Source organism: Megachile rotundata, chromosome 3, assembly GCF_050947335.1.
Source record: "Megachile rotundata isolate GNS110a chromosome 3, iyMegRotu1, whole genome shotgun sequence".
Classification (NCBI taxonomy): Eukaryota; Metazoa; Arthropoda; class Insecta; order Hymenoptera; family Megachilidae; genus Megachile; species Megachile rotundata.
The window spans coordinates 3,907,274-3,930,085 of NC_134985.1; the positions used below are offsets into that span (position 1 = coordinate 3,907,274).

Below are 22,812 nucleotides of genomic sequence, written 5' to 3' on the forward strand. Positions count from 1 at the left end.
TATCTTAATAACTCGTGTAAAAATCACAAAAATAATAGCCAACCTCGGCTAGAGCTAATAGTTAGTTGCAAGTCATTTCAGGTAATGACTAATATGGCAAGTACATAAAATACCTATGGTATGAGGACGCGGCAGGGAAAAATAATACTTATTTTTAACCGACTTCGAAAAAGGAGGAGGTTACTCAATTCGATCAGTATATTTTTTTTTTTTTTTTCCTATGTGTGCCCGCCTAGCTGGATGGACCGATCGGAACGAAACCTTTTGCATCTGGTAGGTTCTGACTTCCCATTGGTACCATTATCAAAAAATTTATCATTTTTTAATTGCAAAGTATTGTTATTGCAAAAAAACCGGCAACTTTTGAAATAATCTTTTCTCGATTTTAGTGCGCTTTTAATATCTTATCACGGACATGATTCTGAACAATTTTGTTCATATACAAATTTCGCGGAAAGGTTTAGTTTTCGAGATATTGGCGAAAAATTGTTGAAAAGTTTTGAAATCAACTTTGGACGATTTTCATGTCCTTTTAATATGTTATCAGGGACACGATTCTGAACAACTTCTTCCTTATCCGCAATTAAGGGGAAGCTTTAGTTTTCGAGTTATTAGCGAAAAACTATTGTTACTAATATATTGAATTCTACGTGTGCCTCCGTGTCTCTGGTGGTGTATGAATCAACATGCAGTCGCCGATTTTCTACTGTTTCTACAAACACGTCTTGTCGGCCGATAAAAAGCGTGAAATAAAATAATTTTAAGAAAAAAAATACGCCGACTTCGAAATGCACTAAAAAGTATAAAATAATTTCTATTTCCTAATGAAGTAATTTCTATTTCATTCAATCATACAATTACGTAACAGATATGAATGAAACCTATTTACTCGTTAGGTAGTATATTAAATACATTTCAACCTTTTCGGAGGCGGCGCAAAATTAAATAACATATTCAAAATAATCTTTTAATTTTGCGTCGCCTCCGAAAAGGTTGAAATGTATTTAATATACTACCTAACGAGTAAATAGGTTTCATTCATATCTGTTACGTAATTGTATGATTGAATGAAATAGAAATTACTTCATTAGGAAATAGAAATTATTTTATACTTTTTAGTGCATTTCGAAGTCGGCATATTTTTTTTCTTAAAATTATTTTATCCACCTTTTACTTCCCGTTTATTTCGCAAGCAGGTCCACGACTTTACTCTTCAACTTACAGTGATGAACTAACTTTCATGCTTACAACACTTACCCCCACACACCCTGATGCATTCTCATTCAGAATCAATCTTTCCTCATCCAAACCGAATCGCTCTCACTGTATGTGCGTCGTCGTGTCGACAATAATTAGCGACGGTCTCTGACGCGTAGAATTTGTGACAATTCTCAAAGTCGGATATAAGTGGACTGTATTGAATGATTGACTTCGAGTTTAACAATAACGAACTTTATTGAATCGTGAGTGACTTGTGTGTAAGTTAAATGTATGAATTTAGAGTTGTGTAAATGTTGAACTTTGTATTTTGTATGTCTAATGTCTATTTAATGAATAACTTCTAATGTCTGATGATGTCTAAAGTTTGGCACTCCGACGCTTTTCCGCGATCCAGGAAAGCTCGGAGTGGGCGTTCACACTTCCTCGAACTTGGAAGGGATAGCAAAAATGATGTTTCTATTGGATGACAAATACTGAGTAGAAGTGGCAAAAAAAGTGACGTAGTGAAAATTGGGTTTTTCCCAAAATGACCGTAGCGAGCAATAAACCTAAGGAGTACCTCGACATGAATGGAAAATGCAAACAAAAGACTCTACGACTACGGCTAAGGGTTCTGACCCCAGATGTACTGGCAATAAATCAAGAAAAAACTGGCTAGAATGTAATGACTCCTTGGGTCCTATTTCTGCTACGAGTCAAAAGCTATTGAAAGTAACAAATGTTGTTTTCTGAAGGATCTAAAAATTATGAACTATTGTGCCCAAAACATGGCCTGAGGTCTAATCCTCTCTAATGTATTCTACAACCTAACACTCACTCTGAACTAATCATTCAACGATACACGCGTATTTCACAGGCATTCCTCGAACTCGGACACCCAACGCGACACTCGACTCGATGATCCAAACATCTTCTCGCAAACGCTACGCAGCATTCACTCGGATTCAGGCAAACAACTCATTATCGCATCTCATTCACACCTAAAATCTTAAGACTAGACTAAATACAATAACTTATTTTGATGCAACAAATTTAAGAAGCCGTCCACTGACGTCAAAACCCAAATAATATTGTAGAAGTATTCTTCAATGCAGGTTTATTTTTAATAGACGACACTCCGACAGGCAAATAAAAGGGGGCATGTTCGTATTCGTAGATTTTGTCAGACCGATTAACTAGACATCAGCCAAACTTCTTTAAAAAAAAAATCTTTACAAAAGAGAAAAGTAAAGATAGAAACCGAGAAAATCAAGAAGGAAAAACGTAGAAATCGTGGAAAAATTCAGAGAGGGACATACACAGTGGAAAAGAGACATAAAAAAGGAAAGTGAAGATGTTCGCAAGAAATCGTGGAACAATTCAGATAGGGACGTGCTGCAGCGGAAAAGAGTTATAAAAAAGGGAAGTGAAGAGGTTCGCAAGGGTTTAAGAGCGGACACTAACCAAGAGAGATTCTAAAGTAAGCTTGAAAAATCAGAGAAAATGCAAAAGATAGAAATTTGACTTATGCGAATTGGGACGCCAAATGTGTACTTGCACAGACTCAACGTATACTAACAATAACAATAAGATAAAAAGAAACGAAAAAACTTTCTAAGAAAAACAGTGTAGTATGGGCCATGGCCACCACAGTGCAAACCTCTCATAGCTACCAAAATTGTCTGCAAACAGGTCGCAGTGTGAAGACCTACATACGCCATCATTGTAATCAGTGTGATTAAAACACCACATAAAGTTACACTGCGAGATTATCTCTAAAACAAATTAAAATAATACTAAAAATCCGATTTTTATGAATCTAATGAAATTATAGCTTGCATCGCAAACCGTGATAGTGAGGCACTTGAGCAAAGTGTGTTATGTATTATATATCAATCATTTATGGCAAAAATGGAAGGGAAGAAAGTACTGAATGTCGAGCTCTATTAGTTTTTAGGTCACAATCAAACTTCATCGTATATAGATTCTACATGAAATTAGATATTAATTACATATTAGATTATTCTGTGTGTTTTGAACCTACAAAAATAGCAGCATTAGACACTGGGGCAAATAAAGAATGATTAGAGATAAACTTAACTTCAAAATATCATCTCGCAACAGTTGTTTTAATGCCAACATTTTCTGCTTAGGAATACATAACGTTATTGAAGACATGCCGAACGTAGGCATAAGCAAATAGAGCAATGATTCCAGTACCATCTCATATAACTTTAGCCAACCTCAACTTTATTGAGTACCGATCGATCGACACGCTGATCGGTTCCTATTGTGTTTGTAAGCTGCTTTGGCACTTTAGCATAAAGCAGATAACAAACTATTATGGCAAAAGACACAACTTACTGTTGGTTGAGCCCTGGAAGAGCAGGTCAGTTAGCCCATCAACAACCCATAGGAAGTTCAAAAATGTCATCCCATCTGTTCCGAACGTGCGACGGAACACAATACGCGAGGATTTCGTAGGTAGTTTATAATGGGTCTGGGTCTAACAGTTATTTTTAAAGGACAGATTTTTAGCTATCAACAGCAATTTAGTTTTACATTTTTTCGGACAATGTCTTTAGAATTTCTAAGTTTCATTTAGTCTCCAATAACTACTCCGTCATAAACAGCGTTTTTCCCGAAGGGTCACCGAGGATGGACCTCGGTTCCGTCCTAGCGGTACTTTTTAGGACAACGTGTGTGTCACCTGGAGGGAAAAATCCCGGCGTTGCCGACCTTCGAGATCCTCCCGTACTCATCGGTATTTTTCCCACCCTCTTCTAAAAAAGGCGCGCTCAGGGCGCAAAAGTGGGTGGGCCCAAGTCAAGGGGCATGTTGATTGGAAAATCAACGTTTCTAATGAGAACCAATCAGCATGCCTCCTTGCACTTCCGACGTTTCAAGGAAGCGAAGACGAAACGCATCGTCAGATCACCAATACAAGTCATCCGAGCCGCATCGAAGAAATAACAGTAGTGTCACTCGTTTCGGACACAAATTACAGAAGTTAATACAAAGTCATTCGTTTCGGACTTAGTAAAAATTAAGAGTTACTCAAGTCAATCGGTTCGGACTCATTTTCAAATATTATTCAAAAGATTAATTTCTTTTGAATAAACGTGCGCGAGTCAGCACACCATCATATATTGCATGCTATTATACAGGGTGTCCACGCCTAAGTGTGACAGCGCGATATTTCATGAACTATTTGTTAAATGCTCATGTCCACCGTAACGATAGTCGAGCTTTGTAGGCGTTATGCACGCTTGTGCCAACGAAAGCTAATGTTCTAACACTCGAAGGACCACCCGATACTTCGGGAAAAAATGACTAAGTGTCTAGGTTTGAAAATGTTGTGCTAGTTTATTTCTAAGTCCAATTCTATGTTCTAATCGAGTACTATTTTCTATCTATGTTGCTTTCTATCAAGTTTCTATCTAGTTTCTATCTATCAAGTTTTCTATCAAGGTTCTATCTGTCTAAAATGTGTAAAACTATATCCGAGGTAACCTCGGTAAGGATGTACTTGGCGGGGGAGGAATGTTCCGATTGGGTGACAAAAATTATGAAAACCAGGGAAGGGAGGTGAAAGTTAACGCCCTTCTTGGGTTTTTCCCAGTAGCTATGTATGACTAATTTTGGCCCTTGACCGTGGCAAGTAATAAAGTCAAGCAGCGCGCTGACCGTGGTAAAACATTCGAGAAATAACGGACTAGAAAGTTAGAAATGATGGTACCTGGTGACCATATGCGAAACAAACGAACGAAAAAAGCTACGGTAAGAATCGCGGGTCTTTATGGCTTCATGAGTTTACTGCTGCCACGGAACGTTTTGCAAAATTTCAAGGGACCAGCTATAAATCAACTAAAAACTAATACTATGAATTTACAAACTAGGATAAGCTAAATATTTACAGGTAAAATATATGACAACTCTTAACACTATTAATGATACGAAAAAGTGTTTATACGAAAATTGTAAGATAAAAGGGGCTCTATGTTTTGGCGTAAACAAAATTCTTTTAATGTTTTTAATGTAAAATATATGATAGTGAAGTTTTGTTTTTTAAATGAAACTGTATATTTTTTCGACCAGACGATAGTGCTTTTCAAGACGAATCCATTAAGATATAATGTATTTAACCGATTCTTATTAGTTTTCCAGATATAACGCTTAGAAATTTACTGATTTCAGCAAAAACGTCACAATTTGAGTAGTAAGTCATAAAAACGGTGTTATTGTTGCGGTAAGTGCCGCATGTTTGACTCTGCCTGCCGAAACCGATAACCGAGGGTCTACGGTCCCAACGGTAAGTCCGAAGAGTAAGAAACGTGGAAAGAATACTGTAAAGTACTTTTTAAAGCCATCTTTTATCGTTTTATAAGATGTAAGTATATTTTTAAATGAAATTGATTCGATCTAAAATATATGCGTATCTGAAGTAAAGCAGTTTCCTAAATTGGACCAATGATCCTGCGTCGAAAATATCTTTTGTAACGAGCCAAATAATGTTTCAATCTATGCATTATTTACAGTGGTAAAACTTAGATCTATGCATTATTTACAGTGGTAAAATTTAAAAAACTTTCCTGTTCAAAAATTATAAATACGTTTCCTTTATATAGGTATTTTCGTAAATAAAATAGATATCAGTAAATAGCTGTCAGAAAGTGCTGATGATAACAACTGATAGTTTAATTCAAACTAATCTACATATGCTATCATTATAATACACGTATTTCATAATTATGTCAAAAGTTCGTAGGTATTATAATTTCAAGTACGTTATTATACAATATAGAAAACTGATTGTATTATACCACATGATGCGCTGGACTAGTCGGTCCATTTTGCGTATGCGCTTCAGCTGCAACGGTATGCAAAGTGTTAAAAATAGTAGCAGACCGCACGCCTGTCTGACCTTAAATAACTGCATAACACACAGCGAAGATTAATCCTTCCGTTACTAAAGCTGATTAAACTCAGCTTATTGATAGTTAACAACAAATGCCGTGCAGTTCGATATAGTTAGGAAAACCAATATTCTATTTTAATTATTATATTCAATTATCTTTATAATCGCCTGCATAACGATATAAGAATTTGCACTAGAGTCATGCTTCAATAGAATAGTAAGAATGTGATATCTTATTTTAAAGGTTTGTATCTTAACAAAGCATTTTCAGATGAGTATCATTATCATTTGTATTTTTTATATCACTCATTTATCTTAGCATTTTGATGAAACTGTTGATATCAGGCACTGTATGTAGTAGAGGAAAGATAAGATAGTTGATCACAATTTTGCTATTTCATTAATATAAAAATATATACTTTTTTATGATACATGTATTTTATTACATGATTTTTCATATAATGAGTTTATAACTGTCGTCAACTCTCTTAGAACGACTTAATAATTAAAGACTGTTTGTTTAATGAAGTAAAATATTTTTTTACATAACAATATACACATTTTCATTTTCATGAAAATTGGAAAGAAATGCAAAATTTAGACGTTTGTATTCTTTTTAAAGCCACTCGTAAAATAATAATTTAAATCACCACCCATCATTTTAAGCAAACTACATATTTTGTTGAAACTAGCAATAATATTTTTAACATCGAGTTTAAAAAATGATTTGTTTGGTGTTGAGTGACGCCATCGACAGCGTTTAGAATAATTAATCCTAAAAAGGCTTGATTTAAAATTAATTTTAAAATTAATCTTAAATAGTTTAATCACTTGAACAAGTGTCTCACTTTTGAAAGAGTTGGAACACTGATACCATAATTATTTAGATTATTACATAAATTGTTATAAATACACAAAGTATTGTCGTTTCAAATGAATTGAAATAAGTATTAAAAATGTAACGGATCTTCGGAGAAAACAAATGAAAAAGGTAAACGAAATGATTGCTTTTTGAATCTAATAAAATAATTCCTTCTAATATTTTTATTCTATACTACAATGATCGCTACAAATCATTATATTGATATATTGCTGATACTACCTTAACAATAACGAAATGAGGAAATATAATCAATGCATTAATTATAACTGCTTTGTGATTATGTGTGCCGTTTGATTAATTCCATCTCTTTCTTATCCTGATGAGGATAAGTTATCGTCACAAAACGATTAAATGAAAGTCATTCGCAGATTCGCTAAAAATACGACTCGAGATCTGTTGCTTGAATGTGCCCTTCGCAAACTAATACTGCTCCATTCAAAAGTCAGTTCATAATATTCGGGATATCTCCATAGACTAGTAAATAAGTTTTATCATTTTAATAAAGAACAAAATTTTTTGCTTAAGTATTTCTATTTCACATCTCCAATTAATATCAGGTTAAATCTTCTAAAGAATCCTAAAAATCCTAAAAAGAAATCTAAAAATCTGTCTTTACGATAATTATTTAGTGACTGATTCAAGAAGTTACATTACCTAATAGATTATTTCATTATTTTTTCTTGTTAGCTTTTACTTTTTGTGTAAGTGTTTCTAACACAGAATGTTACACAATTTGGCCCCCCTACATTCATATGACGTTAAGGTGTAATGCTAAAATGCAACACACGGATGTGGCATTTTAATGTTACGCAATCAGCATTTTAGAACCGCGCGGAAAAAAATGAAAACATCCGCGCGGTTAATCGTGTCGCAGCGTAGGAGCGAATACGGTCGGCACACTGCAACTTCAGTTGCCATAGACCTACATTTACCAGGGGAACTCCCCAAGTGTTACGCTCGTTCATTTATGAAACTTTGCTACCTTATAAAGAACATTTAACAGAACATTCATATAGCTCATTTTGGAGGCAGACGGCTAATTGTTTAAGTGATATTAACAATTAAAGGCCGTTACTGTTTAAATTCTGAAGTAAAATGCACAGCGTATAATTTTTTATTCAACAGAAAGAAAACAAAAAAAAAATGAAAAGTAATATATTTTATTTTTATGTCAAAGGTGTGACGGTTCGTTGGAGGAACTGGGAAAGGTTCCCTAAGGTGGAGGGCAACTAGGAAAGCAGCTCTCCACGTACCACGCTCACACCCACGGACGATTTCTTTAACAGGGCGCCTAGCTGCGAGGGGTCCGCTTGGGCGGAGGAGTGAGGCCGGCAAGCTGGAGGTTTTTCATAACGAGGCATAGAGAAAACAAGAAAAAAAATATACCTCGTTACAAAGGTTACAATAGCAATAAAACTATCATTTTTTGGTCACTAACCTAACCTAACCTAACCGTTATATTTTTGACGACTTTTCGCCTTTTTCTAGATTGCTTAGAACGTACAATGCAGGTGTTTTAACAAATAAAAGGTAAATAAATACTAAAATATTATAAATACTAAAGTATTATTCCATATAAATTGCTTTTACTTCAAACTCACATATTTCTATTGTTATAATCTTATAAACCTAAACTTATATTTCATTGAAACATTTTTATTTCATATTTAAATATTAACTATTCATGGCAAGTAAAGACAGATTGAAAAGAATTTCGCAAAAATTACGTATAATCCGCAAATTCTAACTATTGCTCGCAAAATGAAAGGATTTACTGATTTGTTTTTATAAGTAAATTATGCCATTTTGAAATTGTATTTTCAGAATACTCTATAGTGAATGTCAGTAATTTTTATAAGTTTGATGAATTTTATAGTACGATTTAATGCATGAAACATGACAAATAAACATTTGGTAGATACAAATTTCTGGTGAAAGAAAAAGTAAGATATAGTAGTACATTAGTAAAAATACTGTGAAGTTGACAACTCTTATACAAGGTGCGATCATTAAGTTCCGGGACTGGTCCCGTATATGCAGATAAAGTCACCTGTTTCAAATTTGGCTACTATTCCCTTCAAAATACACCCCTTGGACAGCTATGCACCGATCCCAGCGCCTCTGCCATTTTTGGAAAGCTTCCTAAAAGTCTTCTTGTCGAAACGTGTCAAGCACCTGCTGCGATTCGCGTTGAATCTCGTTCACCGTGTCAAATCTTTTAATTTGATTTTGGGAAACAAAAAGAAATCACAGGGTTCCAAATATGGCGAATACGGAGGGTGAGGAAGGACGACAATGTACCATTTTTTTTTTTTTTTTTTTTTTTTTTTAATGTCCCTTTGTTCCAATTTAGAGTCCATCGTGATTTCGCAAAGGAGAGCGTGCGTATACTACCATAAATTTGTATAGCACAGGATTCAATGAAGACATCGCTTCCAAACTTCGTATCATATGTCTCGAAGATTGTTATTCATATGTCCTGCGATCACAAGTCAATCGTGTGATCCGTTTGGTCACAGCAGACACAATCCCGGAACTTAATTATTGCACCTCGTATTTCCCACGTTAATGAAAATAAAAATTTTTTATATGCGACATAAATAATATCTTCAAACAGATCTCAAGATTTAAGTGCACGCATGATTGAAATGAAAAGTTTCCAGCAATAAGTATGAGTCGAATACAGATGTAACCGGTGTGAACAAAAGAATATGCACAAATCGTATACAACCTGTTCTTGTTTGGCTTAAAACTCGATAATGAATAAAGAAATGAATAGGTCTACTTCTTTACTTTTGAAAAACTGTACAAAACTTTAGTTTCATGAATGAATAAAATAACATAATTATTGTAAAACATAAATATCAACCACAATAAAAATTATTAATAATTTGTAATAAGATTATAATTAAGAAAAATAAAAATATAACAAAATAAATGTAACTGAGAAAGTTTGTGTGTTATTCCTATGCTTAATGTTTGTAAAACTTGGTGGACTTTTTAAAAAAATGTAATAACTGAAAGGAATAGAAAAGAAAAGTTTTTAAAGTGTTATTTGATCTATTTAGTAACTGAAAATTACTTATATCTATTAATTACAACAAAATGAATACTCCAGACTGCTTAATATTAAATACGCTGTACGTATCATATGTGAATATTTTGACAACCAGTAATTTAATATCACGTATATTCACATGATTTAAACACTACAATGAAATACTTAATTTCTTAACATTTTATTAAAATAATCACAACGGAATCAAAAATATTAGCTTTTGATCACCACGATTTGTTTTGTTCCAATATACGCCATCAAAATGTGAGTTTGATTAAAAATAACTACAGATCGTCAGTTAAAGCTAATAACAGCAAAATGTGTAACGTCCCCGAGAAAGTCAAACGGTCCTGTCGATAAATAAAGAAGCATCTTAATACGTATATCTTTTTCTATTCTATTACCGACCGCACCATAAAAATTCGCGTGGTAATGGGATGCGGTAGTTCACGCGAGCAACATTGTTTAGAGTAGATCATCGATCGATGGCGCGTGCGTTAGTTAGAAAGAGACAGTAGATATACTTCGAAACAAAGTTATTATAAATTATTATTTAAATGTTTATGTTATATATATTATTAATTATTCACTCATTATAAATTGCGTTATATTTTTAGCTATTATTTTATGTATTGTTTGCGATTAATTATTTCTTCTATTGAAACACTTATAATTTGCGTATCTAAAAATTATTAAAAATACGATTTAATGGGAAAACTTGTGAGAAACTAATTAATAATAAATCAAAGCGTATTTTTATTAATCAAACTAATATATATTTGCTACTAAATAAAGCGTAATAAAATAATAACTACTTTTTGAGCGGGAAAAACCCATGATTCTCTGGGTATAAAAGGGCGTGAGCAGCGGCTGCGAGCGCAGAACAATCTTTGAAGTAATACGTGCCGGACCTCTTAGGAAGCGACGAACTGGAACAGTTTTAACTGGTAAGAGCCTACAAGATTCTTAGTTTTGACTGGACAGCGGGTATCAGCCATTTGGATACTTGATCGTTGGGTAATTCTAGCAGCTAGCTAACGCAGGCTCCCCGTTCAAACGATCTTGTCTCTGAAACTCCATAAGGAGAGTGCTATGCACAGCCCCAGAAAGAACTAAGACATCAACGAGAGCTCACCAGTCACTCATATATATATATATATTTCTTGTTTTTCTAAATTATTAACTCGCCGTCAGATTCTCGGAGTTCGCTCTGGGTAGTTTAGTAGCTAGCTAACGCAGGCTCCCCATTATTGAGCGGCTTGGTCTCTGAAGTCCGTGTCTTTTGGGTGGCGTTTCAGTAACTTCAATAAATAATTAGAGTCGAGTCATTTTTATTTGCAACCCTGTTGGTCACACGTCGGTCACTTGATTCTTGCATCGTTGGGTAATTCTAGCAGCTAGCTGACGCAGGCTCCCCAATTAAGCGATCAGGTTTTGGGTGTCGATTTGTGCTGTGTCAAAAAGGGCCATGAAACTAATTAGTGTAGAGTCAAACAAGGAGTAACTGTTCTACGTCCAGTACAAAATTTAGAGTTGTTGTAAATAACCAAATATTGTTCTGTCAGTTTTGTTAGGATCTAGATCCATCATAAAATTGCGTTATATTTTTGCGTTGCGTATATTATTATAAAACTGCGTAATTGAAGTAGTTAGCTACCGTTCTGCGATTCGCGACAACAAGTCTATTATACTCCAATTTGCTTATAGAACTCAGTCATACATACACCTTTATATTCGCTAAAGAAATTGTTAATTATAACTCTCTTTCTCATCATTACTTGAATAAACCTAATTAATGAAAGGTATTAACCTGTAGATTTCACTCTTTAACCACACGCCACCACGATCCCACATTCTTTTAGAATTAGTTGTGGTAAAAACGAGTCGCTTAATAGGCAAAAGCCGCTCTTTGCTTCATAAGCGCTATAAATACCTGAGTTTAGTCGCAGGGACGTTACAAATGTTTAAATACACTTGAATGTAGCGGCTGACTTATTTATTTGTGTGCCGTATGCACGTCTAATTTTCAAACTGAACGAGGCAGATTGAAATAAACTGATTAGTACGATGTCAAGTAATTGATAAATATGTAAATTATATTAATATTAAATCGGCAATGAACTTAAAATGACCATTCCCACTTTTGAAATTGTTTGAAATGTTACGAATGAATCACTGGGTAATACATTTTCTGGATAATTACGTTTAATGACTTAAATAACTCAGCGTTTTATGTCAGTTAAGTATTATATAATTGGTTTCTGAAGCAAATATTATTAACTGTGTATTTTTAATTGAATTGTTACAATACTGCAATTTAAATACGCGACGCTTACAAGAGTTTAGTTCAATTTGTCATCCTGAATAACGATCAATACAATTGCTATGATGGTAATACACAATTATGTCAAGCTAATTCCAGTTTTAAGGTGTGTAACATCACCGGAGAAATTTTTTGTTTTTCGTCTCCATCTTGGCAGTCTTACTTTCGTTCCATTATCCAAAGCTAAATCAGTTTAGTTATCGACACCATTTGTTTATTATCGACAGTAGCACATTATATACCAATTATCATATGTATTTAGTTCCACCGCCGCGTCCACTGTAACGCTACTCACAATTTTTCTCCCACTTGCAGCCACCTTAAGAAAAAAAATTTAGAAGAAAATTTACAGGGTATGAAGTGCACAATAGATATAGTAAAGCAAATTTTGAAAACAGTATGTTCCGTAGGCAAAGTCAAGGTCATCTTGGGTTTTTTAAATAGGAACATACATTTTTTTTTTATTCATAGCTTTAGAGGACATCGAGACAAATTCAAAACATATACAGGGTGTTCGGCTACTGGTGGGCATAATTTTAGGGGGTGGTAGCTGGAGTGATTCTGAACAACTTTTTCCTTTACCAAAATGCTGGTTAAAGCTTAGTTTTTAAATTATTAATGAAAAACACTGACCAATGAGAGCGCGTATAGACCGGTCGCGCGACAGCGTGAGCGACAGCTTCGAATATGATGGCTGATCGTCGTCGTGAACAAATGTATCGATACTGTCGGTATAACGTCGATATAACGTCGGTATAAAGTCGGTATAATAGAAAGCTGTTAGATGAAAGTTACATTGAATAATGAATAAAAAAATCTGGATTATTGTTGAATTGTCATTCATTCATGAATAAGAAATAACAAAATTAGTCTCTACTCACGTAATCAAAATAAATCGAATTTATTCAATACGTTTATTCGTTATTCCAAAGAAATAATAGATAAAATATGGAGAATTATTTTCGTTAGATATTGTAATGATGAAAAAGAACAAATTCTCTTTTTTAAAAAATTGAATAACTTTTCTATTCAACAAATAAAAATGTGAATTGAATAATTAACAAATTTAAATGTAGCTCACCCATTAAACCGCAAATAATCACAATAAAAATGCGTCTCTGTCACCAGTACGATCCACCGGTCCTTACTGTTAGTATAAATCAATCACCATGCAGAAACTGTCAAAAAACTCTCAAGAAACTTCATTGTCACCTATCACTTTCATCTTTCATTATTAGTTCGCATTATCACTTTTCTCTCTCATTTTTCACTAATTTGCACTAATTTTCACTGTGAGTCCGACACGTAAATAGGACGAATGAAAACACGTGAACGAATATTCATAAATAATTTAAACTATACTATCTTGAAAGCAAGAAAATGGAATTTTCTATTAAAAACAACGATACATTTTATTTCGACACGTTTCTTTCGACAATAAACGATGACTGTCGATCGACGCCGGAGTCGTTCAACAGATCATCGTTGCATGGCAACCGTTCGCGACGTATGCCTCGCGATCGAGAACAAAATCGCGTTCCGTAGCCAGTCTAACAATGTCTTCTAATAAAATATAATATAATTTCGATTCCTCAATTCGGATATCTTATAGTGAGAATAGTGTATCGTTAAACATACATATCTATGAATAATCGTTCACGCGTTTTCATTCGGTCGTTTTACCGGGCGTGCTTATGTTGTGCAATTGTTAGAAAAAGACAGTGAAATAAATTGAGAGTTCATTGACCCTGCCAGGACATCAGCTGTTGATGCTCTGATCGGTTGGTTCTACCCGGTGACACAAATATTTTTTATCGAAGTTAGTTTTTCCATGAATCAATGAGTAAGTGTTATTTAAGTTACTTCTGTATTTTTAAAATTAAACGTACGCAGCAATAGATTTATTTCACTTCAATGAGGTACTGCATTAGATATTCTATTCCAGTTCGATCTCATTTCATAGACACGGTACTTATTCGTTTGCTTCATTAGAATAAATGACAAAATTAATTTTCGTGAATTTATTCTTTTTCTTTTTTGAAGGCATAAAATAAATACAATATACTTCGTCTGGTTGTTGTAAACAACAACTAATTGATTTATTTCTTATTCACGAATTACGAAGAATTTAATATTATTCTTAACTTATTAATTCATTACTCGATTTAACTTTTACCCAATAGCTTCCTGTTATACCGACGTTATACCGACAGTATCGATACATTTGTTCACGACGACGATCAGCCATCATATTCGAAGCTGTCGCTCACGCTGTCGCGCGACCGGTCTATACGCGCTGTCATTGGTCAGTGTTTTTCATTAATAATTCAAAAACTAAGCTTTAACCAGCATTTTGGTAAAGGAAAAAGTTGTTCAGAATCACTCCAGCTACCACCCCCTAAAATTATGCCCACCAGTAGCCGAACACCCTGTATGTAAGCGTGCGCTATTCGAGATACACATATGTACGTTGTAGGAATTATTGCCGATCGTCGCTTGTCTTAACGGACGAGAGAGCGGACGACCGGGAGCCGGTCGTCAGTCGTTAACGGTTGCCCGAATAAACACGGTTATATCGATCCTTGAATTTTATTTAAGCCATCCTTACATATATTACATGATATTTTTATTAACATATTACTCGATTTACAGAAGTGTAATTGTGAAGTAAAAGACTGGAATATTACGTGATGGAAGGCGGCATACATTTTGAACATGTGTAACAACCCTGGAACCTAAGTTCAGCTAGTTACAAGCGCTAAAAGGTAAAGAGCGGCTTTTACCTCTAACGTCTCGATTCTACAAATTAAGATTGTGGGATTCGTGTGGTGCGCGGATAAGGAGTGAAATCCAAAGATCAATATCTTTCAACAATTAAATTTTATTCAATAAGAAATGAAACTATCATCTACAATAACAACAAAATAAGAGAAATACATAAATTATAAATGATTAATTAGAGTAAAGAAACTAAATAGATTAATAATAATAATAATAATAATAATAATAATAGAAATTATACATAAGATAGACAATGATAGAAATAATAGAAATTGCTAAATTAACACTAGACAAATGTGACATGAAACTTGTATAAAGTTAATAATGCTAAACGCTCCGCAATCTACCGCCGCGAGGAATTCCACCTAGGTTGAATTCTCTAAACGCACCTAAATACGTTTCGCAAAAATTAGACAGATTACTATCTAATGCGGTGTAGCCGACTACGGAAAACGCCAAAGTGAGAACAGTATTCTTATAGTAGCTCAAGTTACCGAACTTTATCTGACTCTAATAACTTATTTCTTCGGAACAGTTACTCTTTATCATCTGACTCGACAACTAATTGTTCATGACCCTTTTAGCCAGAACGAATACTGACAACCAAGACCGGATCGCCTAATTGGGGAGTCTGTTGTTCACTGGCTACTAAACGACCCAGTGACCAAGTACCCGAATGGCAAACACCCGCTTGACCAGTCAAGGCTTAAGAATCTGTTGGCCCTTTAACAGCGAAAACTGTTCCTATGTATTCTTAGAGAGTTGTAACTAGTTCGACTTCGAAGACTGTTCTGCCCCGAAACGAGTTTCGCTCGCCCTTTTATACTCGCAGGTCCGCAGAATTCCTGGAATTTCTGTGACGTCAGAATATCTAAATTTCATATAATTTCGTTATTATACATTAATTATAAAATTGAACGGTTTAATTATATTTTAAATATCGCTCTCTAATTTCTGACTAACAGTTCGGTATTAAAATAATAGTGTGACGGTGTTTTAGCGAAAAATGTATTTTCTATCCTTTTCTAATTGACTGCGCACGAATTCTACGAGAGTCGAATCTATTCCGATTTACAGCTTTTTAATTGAAGAAAATAATTGTGGTTCCGGCCATGAATAGTTTAGTAATGACTGATTTTACGTATATAATTTGATTTAGTTAATTAATTAATTTAATGTTTGATAATGCCGTAAATAGATATAGTATCGCTATCCTTTTCTAGGATTAGCGCTGATCTCAAGGATTTCGGGCGAGTATCGCGGCACGTAGGCACATCATAGCGTAACGAAAATTTCGTATACAAAACTATTTATTAGAAAAATAAAATAAAATAATATATTATCTTGTTTTAATTATTCTAACTCAATATTCAATTACTTTTATGGAAGATATTACCTACTCTAAATCAAAATCATAAGTTAATTAATATAAATGAAAATATATATATATATATATATATATATATATATATATATATATATATATTGATTACCGTCTGTCGAATTTGATAGATATGGTAATAGATACCTAGTGTACTGTCGATAATTGGCAACTACGGTCGATAATTGACTATTCTAATCGATGGATAGAAGATTGTTGCGATGATGCCGGTAGAAAGAAAAAAGATTTCCCCAGGGACGTTACACATGTAATTAAATAAAGTGTATTTTTTCTTATATTCTAGTCGCATGTTTACATTCAGTAATCTCTTTGGAACCAAATAATGGTTATCCTACCAAAGTGAAAAGCAACTTCACATTTTTCCACATTTTTCCACATTCTTTAGATTTAATTATTTGCGAAAAACGAGTCGTTCAGTAGGTAAAAGCCGCTCTTTACCTCACGAACGTTGTTAACATCTGGGCCTAGGTTACAGGTGGCTGACCCCCGTAATTCATTAGTAGAAGTACATTTCATAGGTAATAGGCAAAGAAAGTATTATTTCCGCTTGTATTCATTTGATAAAACAGGTCAAATTTGAAGGAGTACAACTGATAAATTTCAATGTAATAAGTGAGGGTGAAATATAGAGAAAGTGCATTCGAATTATTAATAAACATTGTTGTAACTCTAATACGGGTTTTCTTGTAGAAGTAACGAAATTTATTTATAGCTACCTGATGAATCAGGTAATGATGTTTAGGTAAGATTTATAGTTACAGAATTAAAATCAAAATCTATTCATGTATTTCGTCACATTCCAAATATTAAATGAATAATAAAATATCAATGTAATTTTAATACTAAATAGATATTTTTTTAAACATAAGAAAGTTTGTTGACGATTAAATTCGATGTCAAACATTATTTTCTATTAATTTCTATATTTCCAATTTTCAAATTGAATAATTATAAGAACATTGAAGTAATAATAGCATTATCTAAACCAAATATGTTTATGTACTTCATAAATGTAATGATAAATGATCACTTCTTCACGTCAATATCAGGTATTTTGTTCCAAGTAAAATAATTATGTTGCAGTATATTTGTAATTAACAAAACAGTTTATATCAATATTATGCTAATTTCGAAATTATTTAGCGTTCCATGAGCAGAATTGATGTTGGTATACTATAATAATATTAATGTGGTAAACAAAAATTTAATCGTTGCTATTATTCAGTCAAATGATTGTCGACTTTTTCTAATAACAATGACTCTTGCGATATACAATTCTTATCTACTTGCAACCATCTGAGTATGGAATGTAAAATAAATATCAGCATGTTTACACTGCTTCAAAATGAAATATGACACAAAACTAAATATTACACATTTGCAAATCAAATAATACTAACAAATCAAGCAAATCAAATAACACAAGTATTATGTATATTGAATTCGTCTTTATTGAATGTATATTCTTTTCAATATGGAAAAAAATATATGTTCCTATCTGTAAAACAGAAACTAACCTAGATTTCACCAGGAACCAGCTGTTTTCGAATTGTTTTTTACTGATATTTGTTCTGCACTTAATACTTCGTAACTCTTATTCTAAACTATGGTTATCAGATAGTTGCTAGTGGGTGAAAAACCATGCGTTAGAGGTAATATCTTGTATTGTAAACTTTACGTCAGCCTGGAATTCCTTACACCAGAGACGATCAAACTTTTTCTGCAGAAAGTGTAATCTATATACTTCTTTTAAATGGCATATCAAATAATCTGTAGAATTATGTGCATCGAATTTTACATTTTCTATATTCAGATTTGCCAAAATATATTTTCAGAATCAACATTCTAAATACTTAAACATCATTGTCCGTGATAGTACCTAGGAAGTACGAAATATGTTAACCTAATCTTTTTGTTATGATAGTTAAACTCATATCCTTTTGTGCAATTGTAAAAACTTGCATTTAAAAAAACATCCAGCGCCGCTAATAACAAAATCTTAATAGATCCCAAGATATTATTTACCACCAATCTCCATGGCTTGGAATTCAAATCGTGCCTTGCTCAAATGTGTGGCAATACACATAATTAATATTGAATTTTTGAAATATGTTGTCATTCTTGTCATTTTGTATGCATTTGACATTTTCTCTGCCATATAATTTGAATATGGTAACTGTTATGTAAATTGTGTGTTTGACACTTTTTTTTACAAAATATTTTGATTTATAAATTTTTTAATAACCTTCGTTGTCGTACGAACAAAGTGTATAAAGCGAGGTGTATAAAACATTGGTGAATAACCAAATGTCGAATAACTTTTTGTCAACACATTAATGATAACTAAGACCAAAATAAAGGATTTAACTAAATTTGCACATTTCCAAAGTGAAACTCTAATGTTAATGGGCCATTGTAATGTGTAAATTGAATGTAGTAACAGTCCCGTTTAAACAAGATAGTTGTCAAAGCATAGGATTTTAATGCACGGAACTCTCAAGGGATTGTATTATACATATAAGTGAACGAAAGACCCTCATAATGTGGAACGATATTTTAAAAAAATATTCGTTTAGTGTATTTTAGCTTACCTGGTATGGTTGGACGATAAGCTTAATTATATACCCGGACGACGGAAAAAGTGGTTTTGAATAACTAAAGCAAAAGTTAACAAGAATCTCTATCGACCACTCTATAGCGGCAAAGGAACCGTTTCATGATTATTTTAAGACGCTTTCGGCTTGTTTAAATTGTCGGAAAAGTTTGGCATAATGAAAAGGCCGTTTAATATTTATTTAATAAAAGATATTTCATTCATACTTCGAATTATAGCCGAACACAGTGTAAATCAATGAACTTGTCAGAAATATACTTTCCCATCAAACTAAATTTAATTCTAACAAGGGACATCACCCAACTGATACACGCCGATTTTGATGAAATTTTGATATGTTATACAACTCGGAAAAATATTTGACACGTATTTTTTTTATCGGCAAGCATCCACTCTGAAGTGTTGAAAATAACCCTTAAAGTTGGGGTTGAAAAAACTATTTTTGCAAATATCTCGGGAACTATTAGGCCTAGACAAAAAATTCAAAGTGCAAATTTTTCTGTTTTTAAGGGCCAATAATATGGCGTAAGTGGATTCTTGAAAAATTTATTTGTTTAAAAAATATGTTAAAAATTAACATTATTTTGCAAATTTTTTTAATAAAACGTTGTTCCATTTTGATCAAATTTCACATACATAAACTATGGGTCCACAGAAAAAATACGGATAAATTGGAATTTTTAATTTTGCTTGTGGAAAAAATATTGCTGTTGTTGAAGTTATGCGTACGTTTCATACCTTCCGTTCGGTGTAGGATTGATTTCTGTACGTAGTATTCAGACAATTGTATTATATTATACTTTTTTATAATCTGTTCATTGGTAACGGTTAACAACGCAGGTAAATATGTTCCGTATAATGGTATTCATTGTTCAAAGGACGTGTTTATGATTGTACGCGGCGCGGTGACTTTAACCCTTTCGCTTCAGCTGTCCAGTCCGCCGAAGTACTGCAACTGAACGGAAGCGCACGCCGTGAATACGTGCAGTACGCGTTGTTGCTGTATATACGTTTTCCTGAGTCTTAAATGACTATTTTGCTGAATAAAGCAATCTTTGCTACAATATAATGAGTATAATTTAGATCTTTGATATGAGAACATTTATAACGTACAATTATAACTTCTATAACTTATAAACATTTATAACTTACAATGCTACAGTATTTTACAATATTTACTATATTTACAATATTTTAATTATGAATTAATTATGATGCGCAAACAAGTTAATATATTAATGTGAAATGATTAATAGTATAAGCACGCTTAATTTTGTTAAGCGACACTCGTACCCACAAGTCATATTGTGCGCGCCGCTTATAAGCGGCGCTTGTACCCACAGGTCATATTGTGTGCGCCGCTTATAAGCGTTTTTTAAACAGGTTTTAAAAAATTCTCTACACTTTTTGTCATTATACAAATTTGAATAAATTGTAAAATGAGGTTATGAAAAATTTGTTTGTTATAAACAAATTGTATTTTGCAAAATTTGTTAACATCCTGTTATTATACGCAAGAAACCATACAACTTTTCTATTAGAAGTTTTAATGTATCTCGTATGGCTTTCGAGATAGCAAAAAGAGGTCGAAACTTTAAGGACTCGTTTCATACCTTAAACCTGCGTCTCAGCCGATAAAAAAAAATACGTGTCCCTTATTTTTGCCTGCTTAACAAACCTACGAAGTTTCATTAAAATCGGAGGGGGACACTTGCGTGCCTTTCCTTGTCAGTAGAATTTCATTGATGCATACAAGAAACAGCATAGAATTTTTTAATACGTATCTCCTGTGTTTTTCCTTTAAAACTCGAAGTTGATGTTAGGTAATCTTAGTTAAGAAGTTAATTAGGATTAATTAGGATTAAAGGATTAATATTTAAATTGACAACATTAACGAGAACGATTTAAAAAAATGAAAATACCTAATCACGTAACCTAAAGGTAATGGCAAAGTTACACAAAACATGTGCGAACTTCGGAATTCCGCCGTGTTAGCAGCAAAGTTTACGTAATTCATGTGTTTTATACTTATCGATTTTATTGTCACAGGGATGTAAGTGTTTATGATATCGTTACACAAGTTTGACATAAACCAAGCATATTTAGAAAATTTTGAAATGATTGTTACATACCGTTTACAACACAGAAGTCATACAACTTTACTTTATAGTAAATAGAATGCATGTAGTTTTCAAATGTAGTATTTGTGCCCTAAAAACTCGTAAGCACCTGTATTCCTAATGTAAACTTAATTAAAGTTTTTAGCATATACTTTGCAAAGTAAGGTTAACTAGCGGTTATACAGGAATTAATTTTTAAGGATGATGAGTTTTGAAAATATAATGAATACAAATTTTAAAGTTTAGCAATGACCAATCAATGATCACTTTGGCTCTGACCTAGGAATCAAATTTTTGGTTTAAGTCAAAATTCACTTGATTTTTTGTTGAAGCTAAAGCCTTGACCATGCTTTAACCGTTTTTAGAAAACCCTACATCCTTGGAAGTCATTGTCTAATTAGGGTTCGGGGCCTGCGAGTACTCTAGATATAGACACATGTACTGTCGTTGTAGTTCTTTTTAAACCGACTTCGAAAAAGGAGGAGGTTACTCAATTCGATCAGTATATTTTTTTTTTTATTTTTTTTATTATTTTTATTTTCTATGTGTGCCCGCCTATTACGCCTAGCTGGATGCACCGATCGGAACGAAACCTTTTGCATCTGGTAGGTTCTGACTCCCCATTGGTACCATTATTAAAAAATTTTTCATTTTTTAATTGCAAAGTATTGTTATTGCAAAAAAACCGGCAACTTTTGAAATAAAGTTTTCTCGATTTTAGTGCGCTTTTATTATCTTATCACGGACATGATTCTGAACAATTTTGTTCATATACAAATTTCGCGGAAAGGTTTAGTTTTCGAGATATTGGCGAAAAATTCTTGAAAAGTTTTGAAATCAACTTTGGACGATTTTCATGTCCTTTTAATATGTTATCAGGGACACGATTCTGAACAACTTTTTCCTTATCCGCAATTAAGGGGAAGCTTTAGTTTTCGAGTTATTAGCGAAAAACTATTGTTACTAATATATTGAATTCTACGTATGCCTCCGTGTCTCTGGTGGTGTATGAGTCAACATGCAGTCGCCGATTTTCTACTGTTTTTACAAACACGTCTTACCGACCGATAAAAAGTGTGAAATAAAATAATTTTTAGAAAAAAAATACGCCAACTTCGAAATGCACTAAAAAGTATAAAATAATTTCTATTTCCTAATGAAGTAATTTCTATTTCATTCAATCATACAATTACGTAACAGATATGAATGAAACCTATTTACTCGTTAGGTATTATATTAAATACATTTCAACCTTTTCGGAGGCGGCGCAAAATTAAAAGATTATTTTGAATATGTTATTTAATTTTGCGCCGCCTCCGAAAAGGTTGAAATGTATTTAATATAATACCTAACGAGTAAATAGGTTTCATTCATATCTGTTACGTAATTGTATGATTGAATGAAATTGAAATTACTTCATTCGGAAATAGAAATTATTTTATACTTTTTAGTGCATTTCGAAGTCGGCGTATTTTTTTTCTAAAAATTATTTTTAGTTAGTTCTAACCGTGCG

At 33.2% G+C, this 22,812-nt stretch overlaps 1 protein-coding gene and 1 long non-coding RNA gene across 11 annotated transcripts in view; one reads left to right on the top strand and one right to left on the bottom strand.

Moving 5' to 3' along the window:
* The window catches only part of LOC105663390 (uncharacterized), a 64,066-nt gene extending 54,127 nt beyond the window's left edge, over positions 1–9,939 (top strand). For both annotated transcript variants that reach the window (XR_013037723.1, XR_013037724.1), the window contains 3 exons: positions 8,179–8,399; positions 8,490–8,531; positions 9,619–9,939. This is a non-coding gene — a long non-coding RNA (uncharacterized LOC105663390). The remainder of the gene's footprint in view (positions 1–8,178; positions 8,400–8,489; positions 8,532–9,618) is intronic.
* Positions 1–22,812, bottom strand: part of LOC100880577 (uncharacterized) — a 789,502-nt gene that overhangs the window by 753,202 nt on the left and 13,488 nt on the right. The window lies entirely within an intron of this gene.